Below are 16,428 nucleotides of genomic sequence, written 5' to 3' on the forward strand. Positions count from 1 at the left end.
TAATACCAGGGTATATCTGTACTGTTATTCCTAAAAAGAAGTTAAAACACATCTGTGCTACCATGGAGACATGCCCTGAATACAACTTAGTTTTGTACAATAATGTGCTATAAGGCCAAAGAACAAAGAAATGTTCAGCAGTTCAGCTGCCTTCCCAGATATTATCTTCCAGCGATTGCAGTCTCAATGGCTCCCTTCTGTGGGCATGTGTCCTTAGGTAATTTTAATAAACAAGTCACTACTTTACAGCTCATTTAGAACATAAAAAATAAATCTAGATTAAAAAAACATACTACTATCAGCATTATGTGGGTAATGTCCAAATCCCAACAGTGTGATGGTGATATACTGCAATTCAGAGATATGATAAAGCTACACTGAGCAACAGATGATTAGTGGCTTATTAGGCTTGTTATCATATCTCTGAAATGAATACTACATTGTTACTGTTTCTACTAGTAACCCATTCAGCATGGAGCCTACTCAAATGCCCCCCCCCCCCACACACACACACACTCATAGAGATCCAAATGGCTGCAATCATGCCCACATCCATCCACACACACACACACACACACACACACACACACACACACACACACACACAAAACTTAATTCGAGCGTAGCTAATATCTCTGCTCCTACCACAGGATGAATGGGTATATTCTGTCAAAAGATGACATGTATTTTTGTTTTATGCACTCCCTAAGCAACACAGTTAAGTCATTCTTTGAATTACTCTACTGAGCTATTCCGATTGCAGTGAAAAATTCTGGAGATGTCCACATGGTGTCAACCATACCCTTGTACTGTTGCAGCCTTTGCCAGAGAGACTGGTGTAGAGCTATGGACTGGAGCCATCTTAACACACTGACACTACACTGGTTTCTGAATTGGAAACCCATAACAAACTGAACAAACCTACCCACATCAAGCTTGCACATTGCAATACAATACCAGTTTCTGAATTTCAGGCAATATCTGTACATTTATTAATTTAAGTTAACATGCATTTCATCTCTGTTTTTCACATATAAAGTTTAGGAAAGACAGAAGAACTAAAAGTATTTCTCAGGGCTTTAAAACTCTCAATTTAGTATCATAAACATTTACAAAAATATAAACAGGACACTATCTATATCAATCTGCTACAGAAACAGTGGGCCAGACTCCAAAAGAGTTATTCTCAGTGTAAGTCTACTCCGATTCTGAAAGACTCGCTCTCAGTGTAAGTGATTTACTTCAATGTAAGACCTATCAATAAACAGGCTTATACCAGGGGCCAGATTCCAAAAGAGCTGCTCTCAGCCTGCTGTCAGTGTAAGTGGTCAATTACAGTGACAGCAAGCCTTTTGGAATCGGGCCCAATATGTTAATTTATGTTAACTAATGTTTTAACCAAAGAAATATTAACATCCACTATTTAACAAGTCTTACTACTCCACCCAACGAATTATACCTTGCACCCTTGCATAATCTTCACTACTATAAACAGTGTAAATAATGTATACAAAGGATAGCTCATTTAAATTGCATTCATGCATTCTTCTTTTTCTTGTATTTCATTATATCAAAACAATTTCTAACTCTGTAGAACTAAATCACTGTCAAGTATGAGATCTCTGCATTTAAAATGTATTGATATTTATATATTGTTTACAGTTTTTGTATAATGTAGTATTTCTTGGTGTTGTTTTCATTGTTAATGTAATGTAACATTCACTGTTAATGTACATTATTATTCTTATTGTTAATATAATGTACATACTGCATTCACAACTTCTGCAGTTTTTATCACCCTCAGTTTTTGAATGGTCATTGTTATCAATTAATCATTACTAATACTCTCATTGTTAAAGCCATCACTCTCTTTGACTTTTTGACACGCCTCCTGACTGCTAAAGCATCACTGAATCATTTCACCTACCCAGTTAACAAGTTATAAAAACATTAAAAAAATGGAAATCAACTAGATGTTATGATTTATTTGTCAAAGCATAGCACAGATATGGTAGTCACAATGTTATACACTGACTATGATAGGCTCATATGAGTTACAAGGCAACAAAGCACAAAACCACAATGTCAAAACACCTTAAAATGACTTAAAAGCTTCAAGAAGAAATATAGATTTCAGGCAATAACTGCTGTGTGAATCCAGTGCTCGTAGCTCAGAATAAGGGAAAAAAACTTCAGATGCAGCTTTGCAGAGGTAACACAGCTCAGAACGAGCTTGGGTGGAAACTAATCAAATGTATTTCAGGGTAAAATGTTTGCTCTTAATGATGTGCACCAGCTACGGTAATTGTTTAATAAACAATATACCCTCATAAGTTTCAGGGCAACTGTTCTTGCTCAGAGAATGCCAAGGAACACAGTCTTTCACACTGTGCTCAAACTTAACACACCCCTATGCAACAAAATTTAGAAGATTTAGGATCTTTGCCTGGAAGTGTTTACATTTGTATTTTTATACCCCAAACAGGCTCCAAATAATTTTTCCTCAGACAGACAGCAAATGTTGGAGGTGTGATGGGGATGAAAGAGGTAATGAGAACATATTTTCTGGGAGCGTAATGAGTTGTCAGACTTTAAAGATTCCCTGCAGTCTGCACTGTCGGAGGTGCTGGGTGAGCAAACTGGAGTAACTAGGGAAATTATTTTTTGAGCTATGAGACAGAATCAGAATTGCCTAGACATAGTAAGGCCTTCCTGCGTCTAGTTATAATAGCTGCCAAAAAAGCAATTACTAGAAAATGGAAATCAAAGTCTAAACCAACTTTACTAGAAGTAATAAAGATAGTAACAGAGATAAAACAACTGGAACTGGGATCTTTGGAAAAGAGTAGGAGCAAATTACATAGGAAAAATGGGAATTGTGGGATCAATTCATGCAGAGGAGGAAAGAGGTTTAAACAAAGGCAGGATTTGAATGAGCTATGTAATGGATGACTGACAATGACTGGAAATATTAAAAGTTGGTGTATAATGTTTACAGCTACAGTTGTGTTGGCACGGTTGGTAAGGTATAATGTTTGCAACTGAGATTGTGTCATTATGGTTTATTTACATTTATATAAATGTAAGAGTGCCTACATCATACATGAAAATTTAATAAAAGTCTTTCGGCTTTTCCCAGTTAGGGGTCACCACAGCAGAACTCCAGTCCTCTGATGATTGGTAGTGGATTTTTATGGTGCCGAGTTGCCAGCCCGACGCCCAACCTTCAAAGAAGGCACACCCATTCACGCTCACACCTACGTGCATGTCTTTAGCATCACTCGACCATGGGGAGGACATGCAGACTCCACACAGAAGGCGCTCCAGCCAAGAATCGAATGGGAGAACCTCTTGCTGTGAGGCGACAACGCTAACCGCTGCACCACCATGGCCTATACATGAAAATTTAATAAAGATGTTTTTTGTTTAAAACAAAAAAACTTAACACACCCTGACCTAAAGGTCAGTACTTTTTTTTTTTTACTTTGGTGTAATTTAGGTAGATGTTCTATTAACTCCAATATTAACTGGAACCTTGTTCCACAGTCTAGGAATTGACTAAGTAATAAATCTATCTAGCTTTCCAGTATTATTTTAATTGATTTTAAATTTTGTAAAATCATGACTAACCAATTTTTGGGGTACAACATAGCTGTCCTAAACACAGTTGCTACTAATAATATTCAGCATGGTTTGTAATGCTGAATGCATAACAAGTATTTCTTGTTATACAGGTATATATTATACAGTAGAGAGGTTAGTAAGTTTCAGACATTTGGAAATCCTTATTTTTTAACTGAGATATCCTCTTAGTACACTTGCTTTCTTTGTACTGATTTCAACAAAGTTCAGCTTGTGCCTAAGAACAATATAACAATGAACTCAAAAACTGCTTTAATTAGGGTTTTATACAAGGTGAACAATACAGCAGACAAGGTTCTTAGAACATACAGACCTTAGTAGAAGACCAAGTAGCTTACTGACCTTATTTTTAATTTGAATATCATTAAACTTAACACCAAGATTGTTCTGGATGATAAAACCAAGATCTTTGATATATTCTACCAACTCAAAATATGCCAGTTTATGTTGCCTGGTTTTCAAATTATGTTATTCCCAATAAGGATGAGGCAGCATTTTCTAATGTGAAACTGCAGGCTTAATTTTGTTGACCAGGGTACTACCATACCTTGAGCAATTATTTAGGTTTTCGGTGTTCCCTGCTACAGTGAACAGTATACTCACTTTACAGTTCTCAGTATTGCTTAGACAGCAACAATTATTTAGGAAAACTGAAAAACAAACAGATAATTAGCACTGCTCCCAACAGGGATCCCTATGGGAAACTCGTAGACATACTAGCTAATATCATGTACAATAAAACAGGACAACTGTTTTGCTTTCATTCTAGCTACCTAATAAAAAAAAAGGTTGACTTTATGGTTACTTGTACTGGCTAAGACAGAGTCAAATGCTCTACAAAAGTGCAGATATACAAAGAAAGGCATACCACTTGACTAATTCATAAGTTTCTTTTTGTGTCCCACTGTGTTTCATCAAGTAATGATGAGAAGGTACTCTTCCAAATATATGACAAGTCTGCTGCAATGTTTAGAAAAATCAGCTTTTTTAAGTTGTGCACAGCCATCTGAGTTTCATGTCCTTTAGTAGGCAGAATTAAGAAAGATACAGCCACATGTGTAGAACTGCCCGACAGTTTAACAGATTTTATATCTGGCATTAAAAGGGTCAGACTAAAACAACTTCACCAAGGCAAACTACACCCTCCTACGTGAAGGTATAAATGCATTCCAAGCTCCACCCCAAGCTGGAATTGGTAACCATGCCGAAGCTTACACTAAAGCCCTGTACAATCATTGGCATATGTGTATAAACTCGGCTGTACCAGAAAGAATTAAAGCCAGAGCCCCAAGTAAACACAAGCTGCCATGGTGGACATCTAGCATCAATCCACAAAAAACAGCAAAAGCACCAAAATTTCACGAAAACCAAGGTCAAGGTCGTCAGGAAAGATACCTAGAATCTGATTTTATGGCAAATTTCTTTTAAGATTAAATAAATCAATCAGTACATTTTATACATTTTGAAGTGTGTTTTAAACCATTTTAGAGAGTATGACTTGAATATTTATTTTTTTAACAAACTGTTATACATTTTTTAAGTAAATGTTTTACACTGTCTAGAAACTCCATAAGGTCATGGATATTCATGAAATTTATGATAATTAGTTTTTTAACTACTTGCTCAATTTTATCGGCTAACTTGTGTTTTAGAAAGGTATAAAAGCATTATTGTAGCTGTCCATCCACATCTGATGGAAGTCTACTTGGTAAAAACAAAAACGGTGTTGTTTTAAAGTGTATGTGTTTATGTAAGTGTTATTTTATTAAAAACTGCTTCAACTAGATCTTAGCTGCTGGTGGCATCTTTCCTGAGTACCTTGGACTTGGTTTGAACATCTAGCATCAACAAACTTTACAAAAAACACAAAAAGCTAATGTCCAAGAAAACAAAGGCAAGGCCCCAACAATGGAAAAGCACCCTCCTCAGCCTCAACAGGCAAATAAGACAACTTGTCAAATCCTCCAAGGTCCCCTTTGAGAGAAACTTAGCAAGTACAGCCAAGGTTAACTATAAAGCCTTTTAAAGCTATGTACGTAGCCTAAAAGGTAGGACCCAAGCATGTGCAGACCTAATGGCCAATGGTATCACACAGACACTGACCCCACAGTGATAGCAAACCTGCTAATGGATAAGTTTGGCGAAAATTTCACTCCCTTACCCCCTCCTAACTTATCACAAACTTTCCCCCAAACTTCCCCCCACCCTACATATTTAAAGAGCAGGTCCTCAAAACCTTGTCCGAGGCAAAAAAACACAGCCACTGTGAGACCAGACAACATCTCAGGCTGTCTTCTAAACAGTCTAAAACATGAACTAGCATCACCACTAAGTACCCTTTTCAATCATAACCTAACCACATGCTTTGTTCCTGCAGAATGGAGAACAGCAACAGTTATTCCCCTCCACACTGGTGGCCTAGCAACAGACCCAGGGAATTACAGATCTATAGGCCTGATCAGCCTCATCTGTAAGGCCATGGAATATATCATTATGGACCTCATAAATAAAGACATAGGTGACCTCCATACCCTGGATCCTACCCAATTCGGCTTTGTCAAGGGCAGATCCTGCCTGTTAAATCTGGTGGACTTGTTTGAAAATGTGACCAGGGCACACAGCATACCTCGACTTGATAAAGGCTTTCGACATAATACCACATTCAGGCATTACTGATAAACTTAGCAAACTGAATGTAAACATCTTTATTGTAAGATGGGTTGCTAACTGTCTCACGAACCAGAAAAGCACTATCAAAGTGAGCATCAACCAGCCAACCTGTTACCAGCGGGTGGGTGCCACAGGGGTCAGTGCTAGGCCCACTACTGTTTGGTATATACTTCTCAGAAGTTCAGGTCAAAACTAAGGGGTTGTGGCTGACTAAGTTTGCAGACGACTGCAAACTAGGTGCAATCACTGAATCCCCAAATGATGTCCAGGAAGGTCTCACTCAGACCAAGGACTGGTGTTTAGTCAAGTTCTCAAACTGAATGCAAAGAAATGCTTCATCACTCCCTTCAGCACAATGTCCCTTCACACTATCAAGTCAACAACAATAACCTAAGTACTCACAAAGTGGTAAGGGACCTGGGATCACAAGATGACTGTGACCTTAACTTTGACCGCCATGTGTCTACTGTAGTAAGGAAAGCCTTCTATGTAGCACACTTGATTAGTAAAGGTATCATCTCAACAGCAAAACAGGTTATAACCCCTCTATACTTGGCACTTATCCGGCCCATAATTGAGTATAATGACCAGTTTGGCATGTACCATACAAAGCACCTTCAGCAACTGGAGAGGCCTCAGAGGTTTCTATCAAAGAAGATCAAGGGGCTCCATTGTGTGCCTTACAAAGACCAACTAAAGTCCCTGTCACTATACTCTGTATCATATAGACTTCTTTGGGGAAACATATGCCTGGCCTACACAGCAATCCAAGACCCAAACCTAATGAACCTGCTGCATTTCCGTAGATCAAATGGGACTAGGGCTACCTGTTCCAGGGACCTAAATATGGTCTGTGACTTAAATAGGACATGCTGGAGGAACAGATTAATCTCCCAGCGACTGCCACATCTTTGGAACAGACTACCAACTCATGTGAAACAGAGCACCTCTATGACACTGTTCAAGAGGAACCTGGACGAGTGGATGGGGCACTGTAAATTCCTACCAGGGATAGTGCCCACAACCCTCCTGGACATGGACAGTTATCACTAAATGCAATCTTGGATATTGACTTGCATTTCTATGGTACACTGGGATGAAATGGTTAGGCTTAAAATGACCTCTGGGTCAATAGCCTAGTAATCTCATATGATCCTATGATGTCATTGCTCATAACAAGGTCTGAAATATTTAATCCTCTTGTAGTGAAAAGTAGTAAATTGCTATAAGTTGTTTATAAGTAACAAATCAATAAATTCTAATGTAAATTTGTTACCCAATCTATACATGAGTAGCTGAGGTCATCCAGCACAATTATAGAGAAACAATTACAAAGGAGAGTCACAAGGTACTTTGAATAGTCACAGTGTTTACAACTGTTAGTACTATTGTATGATCCAAGAAACCACTGGGGTTTACATTCGTTAATACTGTGTAGCTCCACAACAGCTGTTTCTTTCCCTGTTATTTGCTATTAGTTTGCCAATCAGAGAGTTTGACATGAACATATCAACCCCATCGCCAAAAGTTGTTTTCCTGATACAAGAATATTTTATAAACTCTAGTATATTAACATCTGATATTTTCCATGATTCTGTAGACATTAGCAGTTTATACTTGTTAAGAGTTTGCAAATTATAGTGCAAAAAGTTTACTGCACAGGAAAAGATGACTTGCACAGTATATGTTTATAGAGCTGTTACGTCTTTTGTAAGCCTGTGTTGTAAAACAGCAGGAATCGTTTCCCATAAAAAGATCTGAAATAAAAGCTTAGTTTATGTGCCAGGAATTTGCTTGCTTCGCAATCCAAGTAAATCCTCCTGTCTGTTCCAAAACGTGTGGGGTCACAAATCAAGTCCTCCCAAGTTATAATAACCAAAATGTTTTAATAAGTACAGAAATATGAAGCTAGTCATTAAAAAGTTTGGCCTTTTTAAATTTACAGTCACTCAGCCAGGGGACTAAGTGAATATTAAGTTTACAGCAAATATCTGTAATCTGTTCAGATGCATGTTTTATTTTGTTAAGATCTTTCAAGATTATTCACCCCTGTTTGAACAATGGCCAAACTATACTCAAGAGTCCTTACTCAGAAGCCCTGGTAGTAGTTTAGGAGTGTCAAACAATATCAGTTCTGTCAAAAAGTTGGCACTTATCCTTTCCTCATTTAAGACTAAAAGGTTTTGAGTTGACAGTTTAAGCACAGAAACACTAAACATTAAGAATACATTTAGTTTAATGAAGGTTATTAGGTTCATCGGAGGTTACTAGGTTATTGGCCCTAGGGCCTCTATAAGCCTAGCCATGCTATACTTGTGTTCTCTTATTGACCAAGTTGTATGGTCTACATCTGCAGCGCAAGTCTATGATCAGCACCGAATGCCCTTATCCAAGAGGGACTGAGGTAAGACCACCACGGTAAATTTATAGTTTACCATCCAGTTGTCTAAGCTATGCTTAAACAGGGTCATTGAGGAGCTCTGTTTTATGCGAACTGGGAGTTTGCTCCAGAGGAATGGGAATCTCTTTGAGATGTCTCTGTCTCTCCAGCATGTCCTGTTATTGTCGCAGGCTAGGTTAAGATCCCTAAAGCAAGTGAATCTTGTCCCATCTGGCTTGCAGATGTGCAGCATTTCCATTAGGGCAGGGTCCGAGACTGCTCTATAGGCCAGGCACAAGTTGCCTCTCAGCAGCCTATAAAATACACAGTACACTGACAGGGCCTTCAGTCTGTTCATGTAGGTAATGTATTGAAGGCCCTGAATTTTCTTGGTGAGAAACCTCTGAGGTCTCTCCAGATGCTGCAGGTGTCTGGTGAGGTACATACAGAAGGGAGTGTTGTACTCTAATAGTGGTCTGATGAGGGATGAGTATATAGGAGTTATAAAATCCTTAGCTCTGGATGCGATGCTCTCACTTATGAGATGTGCAACATATAAGGTCTTTCTTACCACTGTGGACACATAGTGACTGAAGTTAAGGTTGGTATCAACCTATATTCCCAAATCTCTCACCACATGGTTTGAGCTAAGGGGGGTACTGTTAATACTGTAATTTGCAGGGACTTACCCTTTGTCAAAAAGGATGACAATGGACTTTTTTTGCACTTAGTTTAAGTTCATGGCTTTGGCACCAATCATTTGTCTGTGTAAGCTCTTTTTGTAGTATGTCAGCATCATTGGAGTACTCAATGACTGCATCCAGTTTGCAGTCATCGGCAAACTTGGTAAGCCACAGCAAACTATTTTCGCCTGGATGTCTGAGAAACAGATTCCAAACAGTAGGGGAACCAGCACAGATCCATGTGGTACATCACTGGTAACTGGTCTGCTGGTAGAAGTGGAATCCCCAACTTTGACTGCATGCATTCTGTCGGTGAGCCAGTTGGCTACCAATCTAGTGACATATGGGTTAATTCCCAGCTGGGTGAATTTCTCAATGATGCCTGAGTGGAGGATTGTGTCAAAAGCCTTGGCTAAGTCAAGATAGAGTGTATGCACTGTTTTGCCTTCATCCAGGGCTTTGGCAACATTCTCAAATAAGTCTACTAGGTTTAATAAGCATAATCTACTGTTAATGAAGCTAAATTGGGTCAGTTCAAGAGTCACCTATGTCGTTGTTGATAAGGTCGATGATGATTCTCTCCATGTCCTTGCAGATAAGGCTGATTAGACTTATGGGTCTATAGTTCCAAGGGTCGGTTGATGGACCCCCCCTTTGTGTAAGGGAATTATTGTTGCTGTTTTCCACTCTGCAGGGACAAAGTCATTACTTAGACTGTGGTTGAACAGAGTGCCAAGTGGTTCCGCTAGGTCCTGTTTTAGACCATTTAGTAGGCAGCCTGGGATGTTATCCAGTCTCATAGAGGCTCTGGTTTTGGTCATGGAGAGTTCAGGTATGACCTCCAGTTTGGAGATACTAGGTAAGGACTTGTGACAGATATGCTTTGGGATATGTCTCGTGGGGATAGGGGGGTGAAGTTTATGCCAAATCTGCCTGCTAGCTGGTTGGCGATGTCCTCAAGTTCAGTATGAGTGATACTGTCCCCTACTAGTTGGCACAAAACTGGGCCTTCCCTTTTAGATTTGTGAAGTAGCTAAAGAATGCCTTGTGATTATCCTTAGCTAGGGGTGCTACTTTAGTTTTGTATTTGGCTTTAGAGGACTTTACAAGATATTCAATTTGCTTGTTCAAGCTGTGGAGGGTGTCCTTCCTCTGCTGAGTCAGTTACCTCTTGTTCTTAGACATTAATTTTTTCCTCTTGTTGTCCAACCTATTTATGCTTGATATCCACCAAGCATGTTTTTTTGTGAGGACCTTGTTTTGATCCATTCAGGTACAGCCAAGTTTATACATTTATACAGCTGTTTATACAGGACATTTCTGTACTCCTCTGTGTAGGAGTCAATGTTGACAGTGGTAGCAGGGGATTTGAAACTATTTATGCCATCGCTTAGGAGGCTACAGTTTGCTTTGGTTCATAGCTTCATAGGTGTTTACTAGGCTAATGATCTCAATGGCCTTTTTAAGCCTAGTCATGCATTACAAATCTCTGACATGTTCTGATACCCTTGATAAGTGTAAGCATGGGCCTGGGAGATGAACCATTTTGGAGAAATGTTTCATCCTTTTTGCTCTTGAGGGGGGTCAGGAATGACTGTTACTTCAAGCAAGACTGATTTACAATCAGACAGTACAGTACAGTAGTCTAGGACATTTGAGACTTCGAATACATGTCAAACAAAGCACCTCACTGATCCTCTTGAAGCACAACCTTGACGCGTAGATGGGAAACCACAAATCTGTCCCAGGGGTTCCAGTTGTGTCCCTCATCGACAGGGGCAACAGGTGCTGACAGAGGTTTCTTTTTGGAGATAAACTCTTGGCTAGGCTTGTAAGGGCCCCAGGGCCATTAGCCTAGTATCCTCCTATGAGCCTATGATCCTATACACCAACTCCACAGTCACCTCAACTCAAAGGAGTAATCTCCCAAAAACAAGTAAATCATTGCCAGCACATATTTTGAAACCACACTGGCAATGAATTCATATGGAAAACATCATTCTGCATAATGTCTTTCATCTTTTTTCTTCTTCACGTTACTGATGGAAAACAGCATTCTGCATACTATCTTCTTTCATCTTTTTTTTCCTTTGTGTTACTAATGCAATTTTACCTCAAGCAACTGTAGTGGATCAGAAACAGGTAGCGTAAGCATAACATTTAAGCTAAGGTTTTTTTTTTTTATGTGTATCACATTAATTTGGTGATCATGAGTAAATTGTCATAAGCAGAGGTATACAGACTTCCTTCAGAAAAAAAGAAATGGAATTATTATCAATAATTTTAGCACAGTTTGAGGATCAAGCTTGAATATGATAAAAAAGACTAGTGGCCTCTTTTCAAGGGGCACCCAAAGTTGTATTTATACTACTAGGGGAAATTTGGACAGGGCATTAGTGAACTTCCATTACTCTTTTCCACAGGTGCCATGAGATCATTCATATCCACCTAAGCTACCAGCAACTTAAGCAGATGGGATCTTGCTTCAATGCCTCATTCAAAGGATGACACATACAGGAGTACAGCACTCCTTATGCAATCTATCTACCTAGTGTGGGTACAGAACCTACACCTTCTGCACCAAAGGTGAGTATGCTACCTGATTTAAAAACACTTTTTGCATTTAGAGTTTGGGAAAAGACTATTAAAAGAAATACAGATTACAGTAGAATTACTAATAATAACAAGCAAAAAAGTGACAACAAAGAGCTGAAAATGAAAAGTTGAAAAAAGAAGGCGCCACCAGACAAGAAGAACTTAATAAAATTAACGAGTCAGCTGGAGGAGTGGGAGGAGGGTAGAGAAGGCAGGAAGAAGGGTGTGGATGGACATAATCAAAAACGGGGGTGGGGGGTGAGGAGAGGGATAGCTGCTCAAAGAGAGAAAGGCCAACAGTGAAAGATGTTTAATGAATGAAGATATATAGAAATGGGAGAGAACTGCATAACTTAGGTAGAAGCATTTTGGCTAGATCATTTAAGGAGGAAAAGGAACAGAGTTTAAATTAATGAGATGTCATGTAGATAGTGGTGGAGAGTACAGAAGGATATTGGCCTTTGTTATTAGTTTTGTTTCTTTAAAAAAGAGGTGGGTTCCAGTAGTATTGTATCATTTTTGAATATATTAATTAAAGTTGATATTAGGGGAGACGTTTATCCATTTTTATTACATTTACCTGACATTTGTTTACCAGGAAAGTGTAACTGAGGCATAACAACCCATTTTTCAGTGGAAGCCAGGGGGGATGTCAGATACATAAATATCATGGCATGTAAAACATCAGACATAAGTTACAATAATAACACAAAGCTGACATTTTGAAATAATGAATACAATATAAGATGGTAAATGAGTACAAAAAATGCATTTTTATAAATGGCAGAAAGACAGTAATCATTTGTAAGATGATACAGGAAAGAAGAAAGAGAGAAAAGTTGGTAAGGTTGTAGATACAGGTGTTGGGGATAGAGGTAAATAAAACAGAAGAAAGAAGAATGAGATGGATTGGTTGTTTAAAATAGAAGCCTCATGATAAGGTTGGTGTTAGGGAGAGAAAATAGGAAAATGGGCAAAAAGAAATGGATATAAAAATTAGATATGTAGAATTAGCAAAGGGGGGTAGATAAGAATTAGAAAGTGAGACTAGTTTTAAATTACAAGGTTTAAACTGGGACAGAGCAGGAGCAAAGCCAAGATTTAGAAAGGAATTCCTTTACTGTGTTTGAAGAACAAGTTTGTGTTAGACCTCACACAGAGTGCTAGGTAGTTCCAGCTTCTGGATACAAAATAGTAATAGACACTTTTTCCAGATGTATTGGGTTTATAAAATGAGAGGAGTTGTTTGTCTTCTGATCTGATGAAGTCTATTGGGATGGTAAGACTGGAGGATGAAGCTAAGGGCAGGGCAAGCTGCAAGTTTATGTATGACATTGTGAGTTACTACAAGTTGAAGGCAATTGCTATGGTAATTCAATCCAGTTAAGTGACTAAAGGTCAGCACAGTGCTCTGTGTTAATACAAACACTATTTGTGAACTTTACAATTTTATTTTAACATGTTTCAAGTTTTGTTTTAATGAGGTTTGCAAATTAGTACAGATATGAGCACCATACAAGAGAGTGGGTAGAAGGTAGGTAGTTGCAAGGGTAATTTTGGTAGAGATGCTCATATAATTTTTATGCCTGCATTTTTTTCCAAATATCTTTACTGTATTATATCACTTGTGACACAGGAAAATCTGCATTCGTATAAAAGTAATCAAACCACATTAACATAAACATTATACTTCACAAAAATTACCAGATATCATATAACCTACACAATATTACATAAATTATTCTTCAATTTGTGCTGTTTTTTTTAAACAAGAAACATCTTTACTAAACCATCACTTACTACATAGGCAATCATATATTTATATAAATGTAAACAAACCACGTAGACACAATCTTAGTTGCAATCATTTTACATCACAAACCATACTGACACATTCACAGTTGCAAACATTAGACATTACGTATAATCTACCCAATCTTTCTCACTCAAATATTACATAACTCATTTAAGTCCTGCCACATTCCTCCCTTGTAGGTACTGTTGCCACAATTCACATTCTTTCCTATGTAGTTTGCTTCTATCCTTTTCTAAAGATCTCAGTTCCAGTCGTTTTACCTCTGTTACTATATTCCCTACTTTCAGTATAATTGGTTTAGATTTTGATTTCCATTTTCTAATGGCTGATTTTTTGGCAGCCACCATTATTAGACACAGCAAGGCTTATCATATCTAGGCAATTCCAATTCTGTATCATAGCTCAGAAAAATCATCTCCCTTATTAGACCAATGTGCCCATCCAGCATCTCTAACACTGCATCTCACAAGGAATTCTTAAAGTCTGCCAACTCACAGCACTCCCAGAAAGGATTCCACATTTTTGATGTCTTTTTTAATATTATTTTTGATATGAATATAAAATTTAAGATTATCATCTATGGTCATACCTAATAATTTTGTGTGATTATTTCAATTTCTGTACTGCTCAGGCAAAGGATCTTGAACTTGTTTTTGTCTAGGGTTACAGTTTTTGGAGTCAGTAGAAGAAGCTTTGCTTTCTTGGGATTAAGTAGAAGTTGGGTATTACTAAACCAATTCTCAATTGAATTAAATACTTCCTGTGTTACTTGTTAAAGATGTTGAAGATTATTTGATAACAACTGACAGTACAATCATCAGCATACTGAACAAGGGAACTTTAGACAAGAAGAGGTGTGGAGATCCTCTGTGAAAATATTAAATAGTAGTGGACAAAGAATGGACCCTTGCGGGACTCAGTGGTGTCAGGCAGGTATGGAAAAAAGGAGCCTTGTGATTTTTACAGAATACTGTTTGTTTGATAAGTAGCTAGCAAACCAATGAAGTGAGGAAGGTAATAGGCCAAGGATGGATAGTTGTTGTTGAAGTTTTATGATTGAGACAGTATCGAAAGCCTTGGGCAGATCAAGAAATAGTGAAGAGACAAGTTCACCTGAATCCCTAGCCATGTTTACAGTACGGCAGTTGTAGTACTTTGGGCTGGCCAAAAGCCATGCTGTGTAGAGAGTAACAGCTGACTATGAAGGAGATGGTCAAGAAACTGCTTATGAATACACCTTTCCAGAATCTTTAATAAAGATGACAACATGGCAATGTGGCGAAAGTTGGATATGTCAGTAGAGTTGCTCCCTTTCTGCAAAGGAATAATAAACAACTTTTTCCATAAAGCCAGGTCATAAGATTCCAGTATAAATCTTTTAATAAGAATACTAATTGGATAGGCTATAAATTCTGCAGCTATTCTAAGGTATTCTGGAGGGAGGTTACCTGTAGGAATAAAGCAAGGTTTCAGTTTAAGTAAAAGTTTTTTATAAAGGTAATGGGGGTTGGTTTAAGAGTAAAGGAGGGTATGTTGTTTCCTAAGGCATGGTTGTTAATAAGATGAAAATTGTTGCTAGCAATAGGAGAGGAGAACGAAGCTGGAATGTGAATACTGGGCTTTGGGCGGAGATAGAGGATGGCTGTGTGATGGTCAAAGTTAGCTTGGCAATAGAATAGATAAAGTGGGTCTATATTCGTTTGCTGAAACTTATTTCCAGCAAGCACCTCTTTGTTGACCTGAGTTTAGCGAAAATCACTTATGTGATTCACTGAATTTTCCAAGGGCAATGGAGAAGTTGGACAAATACACATCTTTAAAAACAAAACCAACTTTGCCATTTTTCTCACCGTAGTGCGATCTTGGAGTTGGTATATATAGTTATGGGGGTGTGTGGGGTGTGCAGCCCACCACACTGGGGTGGTGTGGGGGTGAAGCCCCCTTCTTGGATGGGTCTGCTTTGGTTAGTTGTGGATTCTATTGTGCTGTGAGGCAATTGTTTCATTGTCCTTGATAAATTCAGTGAATCACAGAAGGGGTTTTTCCTGAATACGGGTTTACAAAGAGGTGTTCGCCGGAAATATGTTTCAGTGAACTAATATAGACCCGAAAAAGTTTGCATTGAACTTGCTTTCTGAGTAGGCGAGGTTTCTGGACATAGGCCAAGATCTCTTTTTAGAACCTGGACTAAGTAAGGACATTATAGAGGACCAGAAGTTTCTAGAGTTCTGTTTGTGATTATTTTGCATGACTGAGTAAAACTGTTTCTTTGCTTAAATATCAGTTTTTTACTTGGTTATGGAGTTGTCAACATACCTAATAACCTCCTATGAACACCCAAATACTTCTCATCCTAACCATCCAAGAAAACAAACACATCCATATACTCTCACATTCACCCTTAATAATATCACTATTACATCCACACCTACATACATACTAGCTAGATACCACAGACTTTCCCACATTAAATACAACAACCTTACAACAAAGAAATCCCATAACCAAATTAATAACATACATTCTCTTTTACTTCCTCTAAAAAAGCATTCCTTACTGGATGGAGACATATATCCTAATCCTGGCCCACATAATGTCCTATCCACTGGACATCTCACCAAAAATCCCTCTATTCCCCTCAT

General features: G+C 38.3%; 1 protein-coding gene across 1 annotated transcript in view; it reads right to left on the reverse strand.

Annotated features, from left to right (window-relative positions):
* Positions 1-16,428, reverse strand: part of OBSCN (obscurin, cytoskeletal calmodulin and titin-interacting RhoGEF) — a 4,979,884-nt gene that overhangs the window by 2,967,029 nt on the left and 1,996,427 nt on the right. The gene's annotated exons all lie outside the window — the stretch shown is intronic.

This window comes from Protopterus annectens, chromosome 3.part0 (genome assembly GCF_019279795.1).
Source record: "Protopterus annectens isolate FY-2018-M chromosome 3.part0, PAN1.0, whole genome shotgun sequence".
Lineage (NCBI taxonomy): Eukaryota > Metazoa > Chordata > Ceratodontiformes > Protopteridae > Protopterus > Protopterus annectens.